Source organism: Cherax quadricarinatus, chromosome 51 (assembly GCF_038502225.1).
Source record: "Cherax quadricarinatus isolate ZL_2023a chromosome 51, ASM3850222v1, whole genome shotgun sequence".
NCBI lineage: Eukaryota > Metazoa > Arthropoda > Malacostraca > Decapoda > Parastacidae > Cherax > Cherax quadricarinatus.
Window position 1 is genome coordinate 6,749,966 of NC_091342.1, and position 23,549 is coordinate 6,773,514.

The following is a 23,549-nucleotide window of genomic DNA, read 5'->3' on the forward strand; positions in this document are numbered from 1 at the left end:
TTTACTGTTGTTTTCCCATTTGGGTGTACAAAAAGCTTTGGGCCTTACTTTTTTATGCTATGTCATTTTATATTGTCTCTGGGGCCTCCCCTTTTTATCTGTGCATATTCCGCTTTGGGACTTTTTGCTGATTTTTTATTTTCCTTTAGCCCCTGTCTTCTTAATTTTTTCCCCCTTCTAGTACACCTAGTTTTTTCTCCTACACCTTTGGGGGGTTCGACCGTTTGTTCCCTTTCCCATTATTTCTGTTTCCCCCGGGGAAAAAACCTTTTCCCCCCTGCCTCTCCCGCATTTTTTTTTGCTTTAGTCCATCATTTCTTTTAATTTGGGTTTTCCTGGCCCCCTCCCACTGGGAAAGTCTTTTAAGGGTTCTCATGCCTGAGCAGTTCCCCCTTTGGAGTTTGGTTTTTTTCCAGTTTTTTCCCTGCTACCTTTCCCCTTTGGGGCCCCAACTATTTGGGGCAAAGCACAGAACCACATGATCACTAAATTTTTGGGGGCCTTTCATACATGAAATTTAAAGTCCGGGAAAACCACAGGGAAAACAATCCAGCCCCTTTCTGGTTTTATCCTTTCCCCTCTTTTCGGAAAGGGCCCCAACATGTTGAGGGAGGTTTTTCCCGTACCACATCCATCATCTTGGCTTCCATGTTTCGGGGGGCCCCCTGGGGCTCCAGGTTTTCCCAGTCAATCTCCTTTTTGATTGAAATCACCCATAACTAGTAACTTTTCTCCCCCCCTGTTTTGCTCTCCACCCGGGTAGTGTGTCGATTGCCCCTTGTTGCCTATCGTATTTCTTTCTTGGCCTCCCGCAGTTCTGTGGTGGGTTGTACATTACTGCAATTATCACCCCTTTTGTCCCTCAAACTGGATTGTTCCCCCCTAAGTTTTTTCGCCCCTGCCATCCATTTCCCATTTTCTTAAAATCCCCTGGAATGAGCAGAACTTCCTCCCCCTCCTCCCGTCTTTCCTTGGGGAAAATTTGGATCCGGGGTGGAAAAATTGGGAACTGTTATTATTCTGGGGAGTTTTGTTTCTTGGGGGTTATTTTGTCTGGGGATGTCTCTTTGATTTTTTCTGTCCCCCCCTTACTTGTTTGTTATTCCATCTGATTTGTATACCACACCTTTTAACTTTCTTTTCAAGACTGTGGTCTGGGAGGTATATTGGGGAAAATAAAAACTTTGGTGGGAAAATATGGGGTTTTTGCTTGGGGGGGGAGTTTGTAAAAGGTGGTGGGGCTGGGTGTGGATGGGTTTTTATTTAGAGTGTTTTTTTGAATCAAATTTACCCGGGGTTTGGGGGGCCTTTATAGGAAGCGGGGGGAGGCTGGGGATTTGATCTTCTTTCCTGGGTCTGGGATTTTCCTGGGGCTGTCTTCCATCCCCCTTTTCCTTTTTCGTGACGAACACCATCTTTTCCTGGGGTTTTGGGCCCTTTTTTTGTGTTCTGTCAGGGCCCAGATACACCCTTTCCCATTGTGTGTGGTGTGTGTGTGTGTGTGTGTGGTGTGTGTGGTGTGTGTGTTGTGTGTGGTTTTTGTGTGTGGTGTGTGTGTTGTGCGTGTGTGTGTGTGTGTGTGTGTGTGTGTGTGTGTGTGTGTGTGTGTGTGTGTGTGTGTGTGTGTGTGTGTGTGTGTGTGTGTGTCTCATTCATAACCAAGCTCATTTTCCCACATCTGACAGATGGAAATAAAAAAGGTCAGGACCCAGTTGCAGCCTGATGGAAAACAAATTGCTATGCCCTAACTTGGACCAACACTGTTGCCACTGACTTTGGAGCTGTTGAGAGAACATTGGAAATCCAATAAACTAACCCCCGTTTGAAGACTGGAAGGGGTGTGAATAACTGAGTGAGTGAGCTCGAGTTCTCATTGCATTGACTAAGTGTGCCTAAAGATCCAGCAAAAGAAATGATTTTGTGTTTGCTAGAAATGTGACATTATTATTACTATATACAAAGTACAGTATGATGGGATGCAGAGAGTCCAATTTCTCAATAGCTTGTGATGCACTTCGTGAGAAAAAAGTAACAAATGTACAGTAGCAGTGAGTACTGCATATAAGTAACTCTGCTATGAAAATAATGACCATCTCTAGTAAAATATCACTGAAGTTATCCGACTTAAAAAAAACAGTCATGCAGACATGTGAGCCTTTGGGTGTGGAAAGGGAAAGGAACAGATCTGAGTAGTTGGAACTTCCTAAGGAGAGAGGGGAAAAGTATGATACAAGGTTAAAATGAAGGGGACAGTGGTGGATAAATTTAGAAAAATTGCCAGAATTTTAACCCTTAAACTGTCCAAACAAATTTGCGTTCACATGTGTAGTGCTCCAAAAGTAGATCAAAGGTTTTTTACACGTTTCCAATTATAAAAAGAAAGAAAAGAAGATCTACGTTTTTTTACATACTTTCAAATGTTGAAAAAACGTAGAGCTACGTTTGGACAGTTTAAGGGTTAACATGAGGATGATTAAATGAATTAATATCACTGACATCTGTAGTTATCCAGTATGTATAAGGATTGTGAAGGCCATGTAAGTGGATAAAAAAAATGAATACAATGGGCATCAATCCTGCATAGGAGGGATAGTTACTTTTTTATACAGAGTCTCGGCAAGGGAAGATCAAAAAGCCCCTAAATGTATTCCTTGATGGTGAGTGATATTAAGTTTATTAAAGCACAGCTGAGAAATATACTGGGTCTCTACAGCCTATCCTGTCTAAGATCAAGGCTGACTAAAGAAGAAGAGTTCTATAGAAAAATGGGCTGAAGTCTGGAGTACCTTTAGGTCCCACCAACTAGTGGGGTGATGCAAGATTTCCATCAATATCAAAGAGGCCATGAAATTTTTAAGTTTACAGGATTATGTAACTTAATCTAATTTAAAATAAAGAAAATGGATGAGAACCTTGAAAGAGATTGCAGAAAACACATGTAACATCACCTAGCTTTCCTTCTTTTGCCTGGATACCTGTCAATCAGTTGGAATTGTGCAGCGCATCAGTGGCAAAATACTGTATGTAGCTATTTACCGAGACATTTGCAGCTCAGACTGAATACTGATCAAATTGGTTAGAGTAGTCCTGGAGAAGTTTAACCCCCCACCCTCTCATCTCCATCCAATAACATCTCACTAGCACTGCTACCATCATAACTTATATTACATAACAATTTTCTACCATGTAGAATAAGTGTGCCAGTAGTTCACTTACACCACCAAAACTTGTAAATTAATACAGTACTACCCTTCATCTATAATACTGCTTCATGTTCTTCCTCCTTCACTAGTATCACTTGTACATGGAATTTGTATCAATATGATTACTTCCTTCTCTACATTATGACGACGTTCACTGACCTCGTTATGGTACCTCTTCACTATGAAGCTATATTTTTTCTTCTTTTTTAACAGCAACTGTTAACAAGGTAGGATGATCGAAAAACAATAGCACATTAACCATGACTCTTCCTCTAACTATCCTTCCAGAAGTGCCCAGACATAATTGAAATACTTCAAAATCAACACTATCTCCACAAATCCATCAAAGTGTATTTACTGTACTTTTCACTTCCAGAACTCAAGTATGCCTAACTAATTTCTCCAAACCTCATCAGAAATATTGCTTAGCTCACACTCCAACAGCACATCAATTCCCCCTCCCTTCCTCCCACCCCTCAAAAAAAAAAAGCAGCTCCACCTTGGAGCCCTTACTTTTCAAGCCCTGCAAGGTACATTAAAAGGGGTCCCAGTTAATTTATGAACCTTGATATACTACTAGAAATCTCAGCTAAGAACTATGTTACTAGAAGTCACAGCTAAGAACTATGTTATTAAAGGCCTCAGGTAAGAACTATGATATGTTACCAGAGGTCAAAGCTAATCTAGAAATCACAACTACATACTGCATACAGTGGTACCCTGAGTTTCATACAGCTCCCAACTCAAACAATTATGTAAGTGTATTATTGTAAGTGCTTTTGTAAGTGCATTTTTGGGGGTCTGAAATGGACTAGTCTAATTTACATTATTCCTTATGGGAACAAATTCGTTCGGTAACGGCACTCGAACAGCCTTCTGGAACAAATTATGGCTGAAACTTGGGGTACCACTGTACTTAATATTGTTAAGATAAAAAATCTTAGTATCATTATGTGATGTGATTCAGAGACTAAATATATTTAAATATTTAGCAAATATTCAACAAACTCCTATGGTTGCCTTTTAATTTAGGGGGCCATATAACAAAGCACCAAAACATCCATGCAAATATTCAATTATTAAAGGCACCCCTTCAGTAAAAAGTTGAATTACCACAATCAATGAATTTGAGAATAATAGTGTATATAGTACATCACAAATTTATGGAGTGAAAAGTACAGTGATATGTTATCACACCAGTATATAGTACCTTCCCTGTATCACACCAGTATATAATACCCTCCCTGTATCACTCCAGTATACAATACCTCCCCTTGATTACACCAGTAAATACCACCTATATTACACCAGTACAGAACACCTTCCCTGTATCACGCCAGTATAACCTTCCCTTTCCCCAGCAATAAGAAAGTGTAAAATAACCTAGACAAGTATGAAGGCAAACACAGAGTAAGTACAAACAAGGACTGATACAAGGACCAGACATAATCACAAAGAATGAGGTTCTCATACCAGGACAAGGACACCGTCAAACTCAAACATGAGCTAAACACCACTAATCGAGCTCAGCAGAAGATCCATCAAAGAATTTGACTCCCAAGTCAGCAGTGAAGCAAGATGCAAGGTGACCAGTACACTGCCCTCCCTGGAAATGAGGTAGTGATCTACCTGTAACTGGAAGAAGCAACTTCCTGATAGCTTCCAAGACATCTGTTTAGCTGTAATCTCTGCTCAGACTTGGAAGATTTTGAGATCTGGTGCACAGGTTGATGCTTCACCAACGCAGCTGCTCATACCCCAGCTCTGAAAATGGTCTTATGCCTTATACTGGACCACAAAATTATTCATAGTATCCTTCTGGCAACAAGAGTAACCACCTTACATATTTGGCCAGTTAAGCACAGTTCAAACATGAGGAGCCACTCGACTACTATACCCTCTGTCAACAAAGAGATTTTATCACTAATACTGGTCTATTTATTCACAGTTTTCTAAACACTTATCCCAACATGGCTGGTACAAGAAGCATGTAGGTATGACAGTGCTTTAGAACACATTGGCAAGACTGCTAGCTGTATCTCCTCAACGTGATGTAACAGGCAGGCCCATGATGGAGGTGTTCCAGGAAGTCTATAATAAAACATGCTCAGCTCATTTCATTTTTAGTCCTGATCATCAGGAAATGTAGTGTTTCAGGATATCCATAAATCCTAGTACTGGCATGCTGTTGTGGGTAATATACAGGCATCAATGGCAAGATGATGACCCCAATCATCTTCCTCATGGACTCAGTTTTTTGCTTTAAATTTTCAGTGGTAGGTCTTATTACATCCTTTTGTAATCATTCTATTATTCTACCACACTCTTCACAATGAACATTTTTCTAGTATCCTTTTATCAATTTTTCTGCCTTAGTTCATTGATATGGCCACTTATTCTGCCAGTTGAAGGGGTTATGAAGTCTCCACTGTCAATTCCTTCACATCCTTTTATAATCCTTAATATAGTTATCATGTCTCCTTTTTTACACTTCTCATTTATCCCTATTCAGCTCTTCTTCCAATCTCATTTTCTACCTGTATCCCTGTCACAAAGTGAATTATCAAGGCACAGTCATAAAAGCCCAGGTTCAATGCTAGCTCACCCTAAGTGACTTATTTTTTCACCTCACTCAGTGGTTTTCTTGTACAGTACAGTGGTGCAACACGGATCTGAAACAGAAAGCCTTGAATAATTTTCACTGATTATGGTCTGAGTGCCACACTGAGGAGTCAGTATATAGACAGGCTAATATTTCAGCCATTTCCCTGGGCAATCTAACCCACTGACCAGCCCATTCTTGCAAGACTAATAGCTGTTTTTGATGGTCACCTCATTACCAGACTTATTACTGTCATTTTTCTTTTTAATTTGCTTATTTGTGGTTAACTCTATGTTTTCATGTTTGTGTAGCCTAACCCAACCTAATCTACCTTTAAAAAAGAAAACAGGATTTGTTAAGAAATTGACGTCTATTACCTTGTCAGAAAATTTATGTGGTAAAATGAGAATGACTGCACTGACCTAGCTTGTAATATTTAAAAAAAAAAAAAAATAAGCATTAAACCACAAGGGTCATGACACCATTAGTGTCAGAGGAGTGAACTTGAAACCTTGCATTCTATACTGTATTTACTGTGTGCTAAATTTCATTATTACAATGATACTACGATGACTTATTTATAATTCTGAATCAATAATGGATGCTGATGACTAATAAGCAAGATAAACATATAAAAAGTATGAGAAGCTGAGAATAGCATTAAGTTATCCTAGTAGTACCTGTACAGCTGCTGCCACTCAAACACTTTCATAAGCCAAACATGAAAAGCATTCAATAATAAATGGAAAGAACTATGTAATATTCCTAGGTTTATGGTACCATACAATGCTAGAAGAATGACTACTATGATTTAATTTTTTTTTTCCCAACAAGTCGGCCATCTCCCACCAAGGCAGGGTGACCCAAAAAGAAAATACTTTCATCATTCAACACTTTTACCTCACGCATACATAATCACTGTCTTTGCAGAGGCGCTCAGATACAACAGTTTAGAAGTCCCTCAAAGCTGTCAATATCCCAGACCCCTCCTTTAAAGTGCAGGCATTGTAGTTAAGGCTTTCTACTACTGTATTTAAAACCTACGTGATCTCCTTAGCTAAGACGTTGACACTTTAATATCAAGGGTTTTTCTTGGAAGGACTTTGACAGAAAAGGTCTACCACTGGTGTTTTGCAGATAACTGAAGATAAAAAAAAAAAAAAACTTACTATACCAACAACTGGCTCCAGAGATTTAAACAAAAACTATGCTTCTCAAAATAAAATATTTAGTGAAAGAGCCTCTGTAGACCTTGTTTTGTGACAGAAGAATATTTTAACCTCTAAGTATGTCTATGATGCACATATGAAAGAAGTCTTGAGAGGTATTGTGCAATATTCTCCCATTTGTAGCAGTGAAAAATTCATAGCTGGGTTGAAGCATAGGAAATGCTAACTATATTGACCTGTTTTTATGCAACTAGAAGACACAAATGCCAACTATAGCCATGACTTGATTAACCAACCCAATTGGCATGACACTTAACTGTCAGCCTGTCAGTATGGATATATAAATACATGTACTAAACTGCCAACCTGGTGGTTAAGTTCTAAGCTACCATACCTCTATTATCTAAGTATTCTTAACAATTGGTGAGTGGGAGGCCTAAGATAATTCTAGACAAATCCCCTAACAAAGTCACTGTATAGTACAACAAACAAAGCATGGTAAAGGTGTTACACTGAAGCAAAGCTAAAGCTGTAGAAGCAGGTTACTGAAGTCTTAACATTATTAACATGTAACAGAGTAAGCCATGATGGAAGAAAAGATACATAAATATTATGGCATCAAATAAGACATAATCAATAATCAGTCTAACTCTTTTATAAATTAGTCTAGAACTTTAGAATACTACATAATATCATTTAATTTCATGCAAAAATACCTTTTACCGTAGCTAACGTTTTATTGCAGCCTACATCTATGATGACATTATAAAAACTATTTTGAACATAATATAATTAAAAACTATTAAAATTCCTTAATATATGTACCTCACATTTTTCACTCATTTACCCTAAGACATATATCATTATGTAGTACAGTACTGTACTGTATATTATAGGACCCAAATATTCATATACTAATCGATAACGTGCCCAAAGCCTTTAAAAACTTAGTTCATATTTTGAAAGTGTAAGTAAATCATTGTATGTATTAACTCATAATATTTAATAATACTTATACTGATGAAACATTTAACTGCAAATTCAAAGGGTAATTAATGGAGCAAGACAAAGTTTTAAGTATATATCAATAACAAACACTTGGGAGAAATGTTTGTTCACTCCACTACTTCACTCTCATTCCATTACAGTCTCCAATTATTGATCTTTATAACAATAACATTTACTGAGGAAATGTATCAATAAGCCTAACTATTATTTTTATCTGTTAGTAAATAAAAGTAAGAATTATTGTAAAAATTCAAAAATTAATTTTAGAAAAGTGTGAGTGTGTTTGTTTGTGTGTGTGTACATGTGTGTGCTTGTGTGCATGCACATTTGTGTGTGCATGTGCATGCACAACTACGTACGTACGTACGTACGTGTGTGTGTGTGTGTGTGTGTGTGTGTGTGTGTGTGTGTGTGTGTGTGTGTGTGTGTGTGTGTGTGTGTGTGTGTGTGTGTATGTGTGTGTGTGTGTGTGTGTGAATGTGAATGTGAATAACAACTCTGCAACAAGTACAAATTACTTTAGGCTACTGGTAGTTAGTTTTCATATAAAATTACCAACAATTACATGAGCTATACTAGAAACATTAGTTAATTATTTTGTAAAATTAGCAATTATATTTATAGATAAATACAAACACTAAATCCTAATACATTTTAGGAAGGAGTATATTTTTATTGCTAAAAGAAATATAGTGACCAATATATAACAATAACAATGCTGGCCAAAATGTATTTCAAAATGTTGAGTGGACACGAGTACTCTCTCTAATCGAGGTTACAGGAACGGGAAGCACAATGTAACAAATGGCTAACTCTCAGTAGTCATGTTGAAATCCACATTAAGGGAGAAACACACTAAGAATGGAAAACAATTAACTATTAAAATGATATTAATTAGACTTTGCAGAAATTAATGTATAAATGTAATGATTACACAAACAAGAAGAATAATAAAGTATTCTTATATCTAACAAAGGTTTTTTAAATATTAATATGGAAACCTTTAAATTAAGATGCTCTACCTAGGCCTGTAGTAGTGAGGTTTAATACCTGGCAAATATTAACATGGTCAGTTGCCAAAATAAGTTGAAAAATGTCTGAGCACAACAGTGTGGGTTAGTCAAGCCATTAGTTTAAATGCATCACTCTGATCTATCAGAGGAAGTCTCTTCCTGAAGATGCCTGCACACTATACATTCCTTTGATTTGTAAATTTCTGACCTATAACATCAACTGAAGAGATAAAAAGTAATTTGACAGAATAGTTTTTTTATATACACAAAAGTATGCCATGTAAATGATATTTAGAGCAAATCAAAGGCCTAAATATCTGGAACCTATGAGAAGTAAAAAAAAAAAAAAAAAAAAAAAAAACTTTATAGCCTCAAAAATATTGTCAAAGAGCATCTCTTGAACTTCATGCAAAAATTAAAATGATAACCATAAACAACACTACATAATGACTAGTTTACTTCTATGACAATATCTTCAAATGTTAGCTTATACATCATTTAATTGCACTGTAATCTAGTTTACATGTGTTAGTAATAGTGTTAGATAATTTGTAAGTCCTTTTAGTATGCCTTAAACGTTTCACATACAAGGGCTATCCTTGGAGCATGCAAACATCGTATTATCAGGAAATAAAATCTATACACAAGCAAACTGTTATTTAATTCCCTGCATAATTCATATTTTAAAGAAATCAGTTTGAGTTTGTCATGTCTGAAATTTATAGTATAATATTAGTCTGAATGAAAAATGTAAAGCTGTGAATGAATTTATATAACTGAGCATGGTGTTCTGTGAAGATGGCAGTGGGAAAATGCTTGTAAATGGGGCATAGGAGAAGAGTGAAAGATGCACTCTCCTTCCAAGAGTTTTTAGGGCATAAAGAAATGAGAGGAACTGTTTGTGAGATGTGCGCACACACGCACGCACACGCATGCACGCACACATGCACACATGCGCATGCGCGCACGCGCACACACACGCGCACACACACAAAATACAGTTAGCATATATTGAATTAGCAAAAAGAACTACACATACTGTAGGAACAGGTATGCTTACTGTAACCCTGCCTAACACACACTCACAACTGCATAGTGGCTTGTGCCAGGAAAGATCTACAATCATTAATTCTGATTTAGAAGTTTATACAGTGCAGTACTGGTATATCAACAACTGTGTCATTATAGGTACTGTGTTCTTACTTAGATAATGACTAATGAAAATCAAGGTAGCCTTTGTTATTGGTTATTCCATTTTTCATCTGGGCTTAATCACACTATGTTTTCCCCAGCTAACATGAGGACAAAGACAATAAGGTGTTAAGGACTGCAGTGGTACACAGGACAAGAAGAGGAGTATTATGTTAGGCACTAAAATAACTCATTTTGTTAAACCAATTAATAGGAAAAGTACAGTATAAGTAACATTGTTGATCCAGAGGGCATCACTAATAATGTTTGATTCAGCATTAAAACTGCTTAGAACTCAGTGTCTTTGGAATGCATCCTGATCATTAATCCTATAGCATAATTGCTGCTGAAGGGTTGCAAAACAGTCTTCTTAGTCATCTAGGTGGCCCGTTGGCTAAAGCTCCCGCTTCACACACGGAGGGTCAGCCCGGGTTCGATTCCCGGCAGGTGGAAACAATTCAACATGTTTCCTTACACCTGTTGTCCTGTTCACCTAGCAGCAAATAGGTACCTGGGTGTTAGTCAACTGGTGTGGGTCGCATCCTGGGGGACAAGATTGAGGACCCCAATGGAAATAAGTTAGACAGTCCTCAATGATGCACTGACTTTCTTGGGTTATCCTGGGTGGCTAACCCTCCGGGGTTAAAAATCCAAACAAAATCTTATCTTATCCTATCTATCTCAGATTAAGGGTCACAGTCATCCATCTGAGCCCAGTAGTCTTTTCATGTCTTTCAAGATCATCAAAATGCATCAATATCCACAATTTATGGTAGAAATAAAATAAAGTAAACCTTATTTCTATAAAGAATGGTTTACAGCTGGTGCAGGAAAGATGATATTATTGACATGTTTCACAGAAAGCCCCTGGTTATGTAGAGTATTTTGGGCAGCCTGAAAATAACTTACAACCACTCATAACATATAACTACTAGTGGAATTTTGCAAGAACAATTTGTTGGAAGTTTTAGTTAGACAATTCACTATAACATTTGTGGAGGTAATTAATGTCAGTCAAATGTAAATGCAGATGCTAATCTAAATTTCAGTATTGCTGCAGAGGACACAATAAACTGAAAGTCCAAAGAATGTTTAGCAGAGTGAATGGTACTAGTTACTTAAATTACAATACAAATATGAGATACTATATGCTTCTAATACTATATGGTAGTTAAAGGAAGGCTGGAAAAAAGAATAGGGACACAAATACAATAATTAAAAACAACAGGTAATAATCACATTAAGGTAAGGAGGCAGTTTTTAACAACAGCTCTGAAGCAGTTGACTGGTTGGGGACTTTCAGAATCTTTAAGCAGGGAGTTCAAGATTATAGGGCCACTTATGAGAATCAGACATAAGGATATCAAAGAGATCCTACATAAACATTTTAGCTACTTTACTACATTATAATTATGTTCACCTCACTACATACAACTACTGTACAATGTGTTATGAAAATTTTTTTAATTTTTAGAAGATTAAAAAAATTGCTTGACTTTTATGTATTTTATTATTTTTTTCCCCAGAAGTGTTATAAACTTAATTCTTCTTGCCACACGTTCACTGCACTAATGGTACTACTGGAGACTGAGTGTATGGACAAACATGTGATGCAGCAGACTTGGTCCTCTGTAGTGATGATTCTACTGAACACCCTCATACAGTGGAGTCTGAGCCTTTATCCAATATATATACAAAGAGGTCTGCTATAATGAGGGTTTTACTGTAGTTCAAAAAATTTAAAGCAACTTGTTAAAGATTGTAATGTTTTAAAAAACCTATCTGTACCCTTTACGAATTATCTACATTGATTTTCATTAGTCATCATCTGAGAGCACAGTACTTTTATTGTCTAGAAAAATAATATACCTGTAATGGCCTAATAAATTGTAGTACAGTAACACAATTGCTGATATAACAATACTGTATAATCATCTAAATTAATTATGATTTTAAATAATTTATACAGTAATTGCCTGATTAATACCAGCTGATTTTCCAACAAAAGACACATCTGTGAACAGTTTTATTGAGCAAGACTGTGTGTACCATACTCTTAGTAAACTTCTGGAGTAGCTCCTCACTCCCAGCCTCTACACAACAATGATAGATCCATGTTTCTTTACCAATTTTTACCAAAATATTACGAGTCTACCCCACATGCATCAACTTACCACAAAACAAAAGTAAATCAATTTGATAAAAATTTCAGGAAAACGTGCAAAATAAAACACTCCAAACTTGTCTGAAAAAATTACAAATTTTTATCAACCAAATATTAACCCACCATGTGTGAACCAATCATAACTTAATTCTCTCTTCCCTTCTCCCTCTCTCCGACCTAACCAAACTTCCTCTCGAGGTGATGAGCAGCTCTGTGCTCCTCAGCTCACAACTAAAAAATCCAAGATTCGAGCCATAAGCTTGAAAATCATACGCGTTTCTTTACAGTACAAATAGGAACCAAACCTGTGTTAGCTGACTGTTGTGTGTAGCATCCAGGTAAAAACTGCTGTCCAGATGATAGAAAACACCAATCCTGCTGTAAGTTATAACAAAAAAAATCATTGAATGTGTAAGCTCCATACCTACTGGAAGTATTCAATTGTTGATAAAGCATATCTAAAAACAACTCTCCCTCCACCCATATGCTCCAATTTACATTATAATGAAATCAAGCACTAAACCCGTAAGGGTCATCTAGCGCTGATGGAAGGAATGTGCGAGTGTAGACATGTGTGAAGGTTAAAAGTAAGCAAGAGGTAGGGGTGTGCAGTTAGAGTTTAATGATGATGGAGATTAGGACAAGAAAAATTGAAATTGAAGTTGGTGGAATATGTTAATTTTGGTTAAAGAGAGTGTCTGCATCAAAGGTGGTTCAGACAACCAAAGTGGATCCTGCATGCACTCTGATTGGCAGAACAAGTTATTAAGATACGTATACTGCACAGACAGTGTGACCTGACAGTCTACACAGAGTGGTGCTGAAAGCTTTCGTAAGTTGAAGGTAAGCTTAGTAATACTGCTTGGACAATGTTTTCGACCTTGGGCAAGGTGGATATGTCTCCAGTTTAGTGATAAGGAGATTTTGGAGCTCTAGTTGCTCATTAATGCCTAGGCCATATTGCATAATGTCTTGTTTGACAATAGTGTGTGGGACAAGAAGAGTACCACAGTTAGAACTGAAGAAAGTGTGTGTAGTGCAATAGGTGTTGTCATGAGACCTTATATGGGAGAGTTGCTAGCTTGTTCAGTTTCCTTTACAGTGACAATATGCATCCCACTCTTGAAAACATGAAAGATCACATTTCAGCCAACATGCCACATGAAAGCTTTGCTAGTGCCACAGTAAGGTAATCAGTAGGTATTACTGGCTGATTGGATTTTTTTTTTTATCCAAGATTGTCTGAAATACACGTGTGAGGGCAAGAGGTTTCCAGGTACATGTAGCTTGTTTCTTGTGATGCGAGCAAAGGGGGGGAATTCTCGAGTCAGAATCATCCACTGTGTTGAGGCTGTTTGGTTGATGGTTCAGAACCACACTGTTTTGTGGTGAGCAAATGACCCAAAAGCTGATGTTGCGTTGAGGAAGTACGGAGCATGGCCAAAGTAGTGCGAAGGTCAGAGGTATTCAAGGGGTCAGGGTGGATGCCAGCACCAGGCTCAGGCAACAAAGCAACAAAGGAGTTCACTAAAGCAATACCAGATTCTGAGCATAGTCCAGGGGGCACAGAGGTCATCAACAGATTGTGTGGTTTGAAGACTATCCTTACAACATTAGTAATCCCTTTCAGCTCTACATCTTCACTCACTACCAGGCCCAGGAAGGGGAGACTTAAGAAGCTACTGGAATAAGTGATCCTTGGGTAACAGATATATGTACATAAGTACCTTCAATGACCTAAACTGCAGCCACGGGAAAGAATTGGTACCTATTCACACACACTCAATTGGCCCTAGCTTAACACATCACTCTACCAGGCAGGGAAGAGCAATGCTAGACCAGCTGACTGATTCAGAAAGGACCAGCATTAAACCTCCCATTTGACTTCTGTCTTCCCACCAAAGAAGTGTGTTGCCTACCTGCAGACCACGGACTACCAGTCAGCTCAACTTCCAGGCAAGAGGAAACAGAATTCATGGGTCACAGTGCAGGATAAACACACACAAGTGTTTAGGTAGACTAATACATGTCATGGCCATCCTGAGGGAGCCAAAGCTCACCCAGTACAACCAAAACAGCCAAAGTTGTAGCCCCCTACCACAAAGGTCCTGCCATCAGGAAGCTCTAGTCTACAGTAATGCTATTACATCTCTCCTCAAAAAAATCACCAAGTGTTAACTTTATTTTACAATATAGTAGTCCCCCTACATCTGCAGGGATACATCCCAATACCTACTGTGGATACTCAAAACTGCAGATAGCAGTGAACTCTACATACGCTTTTTTTTTTTGTTTACACACAATCCTATGATAAAGTTTAATCGATAAATTACACATAAGTTAAGAATTAGCACCTTTTTCACAGATAGGAAGTACTTCACAGCTTCTTTTAGACTTTGAAGAACTGCCAGCATCATGCTTTTGTGATTTGAGGGCCATTATTAAGCAAAATTAAGAACTATTTTCAGGCCACCATAAATCGTGGATAACTGACACCATGGAAATTGAATCTGCAGATATGGGGGTCCTACTGCACTTTGTAAAAGTTTCCTCTATGTACTTCACTATTGTTTTCATACTATTATGAAAATGATAGTGAGATTTTCTTAGCTGTCAGAATTTTTTTTTTTTAAATTAGTATCATTACAAAAAAAAAGGTATAATTTTTTTTTTTCAAAGAAGTCAGGACACATTCATCTCCTTTCTATATTATTTAGAAAAATGTCCTCCTTATACATGGACATGAAATGGGTGAAGCAAACACAACACTTGATACTTTTCAAGTATATTTGACACATGAATTTTATTCTAAATACCACAGATAATTCTACAATTTGCATAACAATTTGTACATTGTTTGAATGCTGCTCTTCTATATTTTATAAATATCTATGATTTGTGGTTTTTTTTTTTTTGTGTGTGTGTGAACTGTGAGAATGATACTTTTTGCCAGCACTACTACTGTACACACTTCCAGAGGAAGCAGCCTTTCCTTGGACTACCTTTTCCACTGTTGTGGTAATATATCAGTTCCAAAGAAGTGGAGGAAAACGTGAGCATTCGTGATTCAAGACTCTTGGTATTCTACACTGCAAAGGTAATTCTGTTGCAGATACATGCACATCTGAATTACCAATGGTGCACCAAGACTAACACTGACAATACCATGTGAATAAATTGCATATCTATAGCTGACATATATAACACACTGCTAATGATGCAAGGAGAGTAGAAGTAAAGAAGGATGCTTACTAAGTATAAATTATTGACACTGCATATGTACTCACTCCCTTTTATCAGGAAAAATAGCTATAAATTTAGATTAACAGCCAATAGTTTATTTATATATATATATATATATATATATATATATATATATATATATATATATATATATATATATATATATATATATATATATATATATATATATATATATTTATATATATATATATATATATATATATATATATATATATATATATTATATATATATATATATATATATATATATATATATATATATATATATATATATATATATATATATATATATATATATATATCTCAAACTTTACAGATTACAAAAATTTATAGTTTGCAGTCAAGTCTAAATAACACTAACTATAAATTATTGTATTATGATTATGTAAGTCCTTCATGGCAGAGGGTATTAATGTTAAAAATTCAGAAATATTCAGGAAAAGGCTCTGAGAAAGTATGAGGCAGCCATTGTATGGTAAACATATTTCAGTTAAAGTCAGAATGAATCTGCACTAAACAACGGGAATTTTGGAGGAGAGCAGAGTAAGCATGCTAGGGCACTCAAGATAGTCAAAAAATATAGCAGACATGCTCTCTGATGGGCAATCTATTAAAAAAGATTGAGTGAAACTTGATATTTCTGGTACAGGGGCCTCTCCATAAGATGACCATACATGACATAATGGGTGGGGCTTCAACATATGACAGTCAGGTTATATAACTTACAAGCCAGCATACTAATCACTGGACCAACTGGCTCTAACATTCATCCACTTAGTACATTTTTATACACCACTGGAGAGGAAGGGAAAGGGTGGGGGTTAGCATAGACCCCACTGTAAAAACAAATGCAGATTTTAGACAAATTGCACACCAGGATGGATGTGACATGCTCTAACCCCCAGCTCAAGTATCTTCAGAACTGCCATTATGAGTCACATTCCCATTCTGTGATCTGCAATCCCATTTCATGATTCATGACTATATATGAGTCAGGTGTGTCAAAAATCCAGTTATGAGGATGCTATTACTCACAACTGACAGTGACTGGAGGAGGATGGTCAGAAGCCAAATTTGTTTGAGCCAAAAGAACTTTATCATTAACTCTGACCAATGACATTGACCAATCTTGCAAGTGCCTAATTGGTACAGTACTGAAAAGCAGTTATTGAAGGATAACATTCCAAGTGATTGGAAAGATTGGAAATGCAGAGCATACAGAAAAGTCTGCAAGTTCACTGTTCTAAACAGGAGAATGGTCAAGAATCCGGTATCTTTCTGAAGATATGACTGTCAGCATTGAATGCTAAGGATGTATGTGAAGAATCAAAGGTCAAAATTGCCTGCAATGCACTTTGTAAGTCAAACAACAACCAATAAAGTGGCAAATATGGTAATGATGAGGCTAGCTTCAATGAGAAACTTTACTGTTATATTTACAGGGAAGCACTAAACACCTAGCAGTTATACAGTGCCTGGGGAATGGGAGGCAAACTGGTTTGATAAAAAAAAAAAAAAAAAAAAAAAAGGGGGGGGGGACTTCAGTTCCTTGGATCAAGAGCCCAATTACCAGCATGAAGTATCTAAAGATATAACAGGGAGAGGCACATATAATTCTGATGTGAAAATAAAAGCAGGCTCAGGTAATTTTTCATAGACCACAATCAGGAAGAAGCAACATATTTCACTTTTGGAAGATTTGTGGTCATAGGTGATCAATGCACAATTATAAGTACAGACTGCTTCCCACAACTGACAATGATGAGGATGTTCAGAAGAACAACTGTGCTCTGTTCACCAATTCAGACCAACTACACTGCCAATGGTATTTGAAGTACCAAATCAAGACTGAAGAGTAGTTGGTGAAGAGCAACCACCTACATGAAACTGGGAGCACCTAAAATACAAAATGTGCAGGGGTCTACAAAACCATTTCCCTCAACAAAGACTGGCCAGGGACTCAGCACAAGGCGAATTTTTGTGTTTAATTAAGATGCAACACAGCTTACACTGAATGGAAAAGATAAGGGGATGTGAAGAATGAAAGTTCCGAGTACCTTACAATATATTACACTTACTTGAAGATTTCCAGACTACATCAGATGAGGCAAACAGTACAGTAGCAATATGGATGACAATGAGATGTGTGCATTATTATGCAGTAAAAGTAATTGCTGAGAATATCTGCATATCCTACTCCAGCACAGAACTTGCAAGCCATTAGTGAACATGACAGTAACATCCAAATGAGAGTGGAAATTATCAGGAGTGAGCACAGTTCTCACATGTCTCTCACTTCATCCTCTCTTCAGAAAACACAGTGTTGGATTTTGCTATATTGAATGTACCTGATTTCTCAACAAAAACCATCTTGATTATCAGGTCCTTGATTAAAGATGAAATTTTCATAGTACAACTTCATGTTCAGTGAACCATTAATTGGACTAAGACTGACAATCCCCATGAATTTTTCATGAATGTAGTGGTAAACCATTTCCAATATTCTGAACACAACCTTGACCCTATTTGACTTTGAGAAAGCCATCGACAATGTCCATGTACCCAGCTCCAGACCCAAGTTCATGGATCTCCATATTAATAAATAATTGCAGATGATGTTATGGCAGAATTGAAATGTTCTACAGAGAAAGAATTTAAATGCAGGCACCATCCAAGTTAAAGAAAAAAAAAAAACACTGATATAGCAAAAATATAACCAATTACATAAATAAATGTGCAGTGCTAAATGCAAAGTATGTTCTGATGACAACAGAAAAGGGAAACCATGGGGAAAACAGTTATCCATAAATCACAGAACCGATATTCTACACTACACAAATAACATGCACTTAGGAGAAACTTACGACCACGTTATGGTCACTTTGTTTAGGATTGGTTAACAACTCGCCCCTTCCCTCTTCTCAAATGTACCCTAGCCTCCCTTCCATTCCTCCTATTGCCTCCTTCCTTCCTCCTCCCCCTCCCTATTCCCCAAAACTTTCTCTGCCTCAATTTTTTTTCCAGGCACTCCTATTGGATTAAAGTGACTTGACGATAATCCCTTCATAACTGAAGGTCCTGCCATTTCCAGTTGCCCAAGAAAACTGTATTTATTGTCAAGACCAGTGTTCTTCACTCTAACTCTAGTTGAGGAAGAGGTCAGTATGACGTAGTACCACTGAATCAATAGTACACCTGCTTGAACTGAGAGGTGATGTTTCTAGTTAGTGACCAACTCCTATTTCAACAAGGTAACACCTAGCTCACAGTTATTTAGACTCGCTTAAGAAAAGGATTTGAATCCGCTGAAAAAATAACTAAAGAAACATTACAGAAATAAATACAAAAATGTATTAAGAAACAAAGAAAAGTAAACAACAGACAATAATGAGTTCAAGAAAAAAAATCTAGCCAGTTCATGAGACAAAGAAAAGAACAATCTACCCAGAGATTTAGCTTCATGTTATATCTGACATTTCACCCCTCCCCCCAATAAACTCCTCCATGAAACAATAAGATACCGATATAAACAAAGTACAAAAGGAAGGTAAACCAAGATATACTACAAGGGTTTAAATGTGGAGATTAAAAGGATGCAATAAATAGAAAAGACAATTTAAGGTCTGTACAGTATTAACATTATGTAGTGTGATTAAGGTCATGAATAAGGGGCATCTTGGTAATCCAGTAAAGGGACATTTGATTTTACATAATACGTATAGGTTTTTGACTAGAAAGACCTGAAGGGTCCTAGACACCAACATAATCATCCCTAATGATGAATAATTCAAGTTTAGAAAGAGTAGCTGTTGAAGCTGAAGTATGTGCTTGGTCTCCATGTTATAAAGAAGATCAGGGCTGAAAGATGAAGAGTTTATCTACTGGTGCCCCAAGAAAAATTTAACCTAACATTTTGATGAAATTATTAACAGGTTATGCAGGACTCCTATGAAAAAACAGAGAGATTGTTTTGCACATTGGGATATGGGAACCATGTAAGCATATAGTAGTATGGATATTGTATTGTGACAGTGTGGAACTTCAAAGTTTAGTTTTGGATACAGAAATCTTGAAATTATGCGAGGTGGCCTAACTGGATATAAAGCTAAGACCATATTGTATAACATTTATCAGACCTCCATTTTACACCCTTATTATGACCTGGGGGCCTGGTCGTGGACCAGGCCACAGGGGCATTGATCCCCAGAATACCCTAAAGGTAGACTCCAGGCATCCAAAATTGTTGCTCATATTAGCATTTCATACTGTGTTAAGCTAATACAACATTGCAGAGAATAGTTTTCAACAGAACCCCTAGCTTCACAAGTTAAGACCAAATTTAAATAATCTAGAAGGAACCTTTAACCCTTTCAGGGTCGAGAGGCCTTCTCCTAAACTCGTTCTCTGGGCCGAAAAATTTTCGGGGGGGGGGGGGGGGGGATATAATATATATATATATATATATATATATATATATATATATATATATATATATATATATATATATATATATATATATATATATATATATATATATATCTTACGGAATGATAATCTTTTCCCAATCATAATGACACCAAAAGTACAAAATTTGATGGAAAACTTATGGAATTATGCTCTCGTGAAGTTAGTGGTCTCGACAATGTTTACGCATTGGCGATTTCGCCCACTTTGAGCCCTATTTTTGGCCAATTTCAGTGAACTAGTCGACAAAAATCATATCTATTTTGCTAGAACTCCATTTTTTCTATCAAATGAGTAAAAGAAACCACCCATTTACCTATTTCAAGTATTCAATAAAGTGGTCAGGAATTGGCAATTTTGCCAATTTCACACAAATTTCAGAAGATGCCAATTTCCAAACAGGGTCCAGAATAAGCAAGAGACATTCCTGGCACTAAAATAACATTTTCTCTGTTCATTAGTCATGTCCCCAGGCCCCTCTTACATCTCTCTTGCCTTCCACTCTGAATTTTTCTCACAAAAAATAGATTTACTGTTATGCAGACTACTGCATTAGTGGAAAAATGGTATAAATATTATCAGTGCACTTGTGAAAGAATATTAGACTCACCAGTTGACGTGTATTGGACGGTTGGCATGATTTGTTTACTTTAGAAATTTGGCAAAAATCAAACATTTCTGCTACTTAGAGCTCAATTTCAAGGTACTTTTCATTATGAAACCAATCAAAATCATCTCAATTTCTGTAATATGTCCTCCATTCTATAAAATGAGATGAGGAAAACTAGAATACAACCATAAATACCATACGAAAATAATACTGCAAAGTTGCTGTTTTAAACCAAAAACACGGCCGGAGTTTTCTTTCTCATTATGCACTGTGTGCTGCAGGATTTTTTTTATACTGTGCAAACTGACCACAGACCCATTCTTTCACATGTGGGCCTACCAGCTTTCTCTCAACTAGATTTGAAGGCACTAGAATTTAGGCGTTCTATTCTGGTGCAGTTCTTATCTTTGTTGAAGGCAATTCTTAGGTTTGCACAAATATACTCTCTGTAATTGCCTATTTGTAGTTATTGAAAGAGCTATGCTTTTGCTGTCCCATCAAGTGCCAGTACGTGGAACACTCGCCTTCTCAATAACAAAGAAATTTGTGAAACATCAAGGGTTTGCCACAAGTTTGATCCCATAGCTAATAAGATAGGAAAATAGGACAAAGAAGATGGGAGATATGAAGCTAGGGGCATTATTATTCTAATCAAATTAAACACTAAACCTATAAGGGTCACAGCACTGAGGGAAGGTATGTATGAAAATAGAAATGTGAAAAGGTCAGGAATGAGTGAGTGGTAGGGGTATGTTAAGTTGGGGGTTAGTAGGGGGTGGGGGCTAGGGCAAGCAAAACTGAAACCAAAGTTGGTACAACAGGCTAGTTTCAGTTATTATTATTATTATAATCAAAAAGAAGCGCTAAGCCACAAGGACTATACAGCGCTGCAGGGCAGGAAGGAAGCGAGGGCATCAGGTGGCAAAAGGGAGATGGATGAGTAATAGGTTATGGATAACAGCGGGGTAGTGGATGGTGAAAGGGTAAAGGGCAGCAAGAGACTGAACTAGAAAGGGCTGAGGGAAGTGTGAAAAGTATCATCAGAGTTTGTGGAGTAAATCAGTTGTTGTCAAGAAGTCAATGAGAGAGTCAGGATTAAAGGAGGGTCCATCAGCAAGAAGGGAAGGTAAAGAGAGAGTAGTAGAACGAAGACGACGTTGGAGGTAAATTCTGCATGCTTGTTGATAGAGAGGGCAGTCTAACAGAATGTGGCTAATCGATACTGGAACTTGACACTGCTCACAGAGAGGAACAGGGTGCCTCGCCATGAGATACCCATGAGTAAGACGAGTGTGTCCAATGCGAAGGCGGGAGAGAGTGGTCTCCCAACCTCGGCACTGATGACAAGAAGACGGCCAGTAACCTATGCTCGGTTTAATAGAATGAAGTTTGTTACCAAGCAGAGTTGACCAACGTTGTTGCCAACGGGTGCGAAGGTGGGTAGCTATTGCAGCAAAATAGTCCAGAAACGGAACACCTCGATAGGAAATCGGTAGGTCATGTACTGCCGACCGCACAGCAGTGTCTGCCTGTTCATTGCCCTGTACGTCGACATGACCAGGGACCCAACAAAAAACAATATCTTTATGTTTGGTAGAGATACGGCGTAGCCAAAGTTGGATACGGAGAACTAGGGGATGAGATGTATCAAATTTTCGTATAGCCTGTAGAGCACTAAGGGAGTCTGAGACTACTACAAATGATGACACAGGCATAGATGCGATATGAATAAGTGCTGCAAGAATGGCATACAGTTCAGCAGTAAAAATGCTAGCTGAAGATAGTAAATGCCCCCGCACGACGCTGTCCGGAAACACTGCTGCGAATCCGACGCCGTCTGAAGACTTAGAGCCATCTGTGTACACAGCGGTGGCATGAGAATGGGAGTGGAAGTGATCAAGAAAAAGAGAGCGGGAAGCCACCGTAGGCAGTTGAGCTTTCGAGCAAGGGAGTGAGAAAGAACAGACCCGAACAGCTGGAACTTCAGTTAAAAAGTCAAAGAGTATGCGTCAAAGGTGGGACTTTCAGCAAAGAGGTCAGCGAATGTGTGTTGAAGCAGTTTAACCCTTTCAGGGTCCAGAGGCCAAATTTCAAAGTGTGCACCAGGGTCCAAGAATTTTCAAAAAATAATTTTGTTATTTTTTCTCATGAAATGGTAGAGAATCTTTTTCTGAAGGTAATAAAACAAAAAGTACGAAATTTGATGGAAAATTGACAAAATTATGCTCTCGCGAATTTTGATGTGTCAGCGATATTTACGCATCAGTGATTTGCCGACTTTGACTCCCATTTTAGGCCAATTACATTATTCTAGTCAACCAAATTATTAGCTATTTCACTAGTATTACTTCTATTCTATCAATTGAGCACAAGAAATCGCCAAGTCAATTGTACCAACTACAAAATAAAGTGATCGGAAATTGGTAATTTGGCCAATTTAATGCAAAGTTCAAAATGTTCCAATTTTAAAATAAGGTCCAGAATAAACAATGCAGGCACTCATGGCACTAAACTAACATTTCCTCTGTTCATTAGTTACATTTTCAGGCCTTACAAATGGATTCTATTTTGATTTTCTATTCACATGATGAATTTTTATTCAAATCAAAAATAGATTTACTGTTATGCAATATTGTAATAATTGTATAAATAATATCACCACATTTGTGAATGTATATTAGACCCACCAGCTGCCATGTATTAGATATGAGGTCACTTGTTTACTCTTGAACATCGGCAAAAATTTAACATTTCCGCTACTTTGAGCTCAGTTTCAAGCCATTTTCAGTACTAAAGCCAATCAAAATCATCTCTATTTCTGTAATATATCTTCCACTCTATCAAATGAGACCAAGAAATCG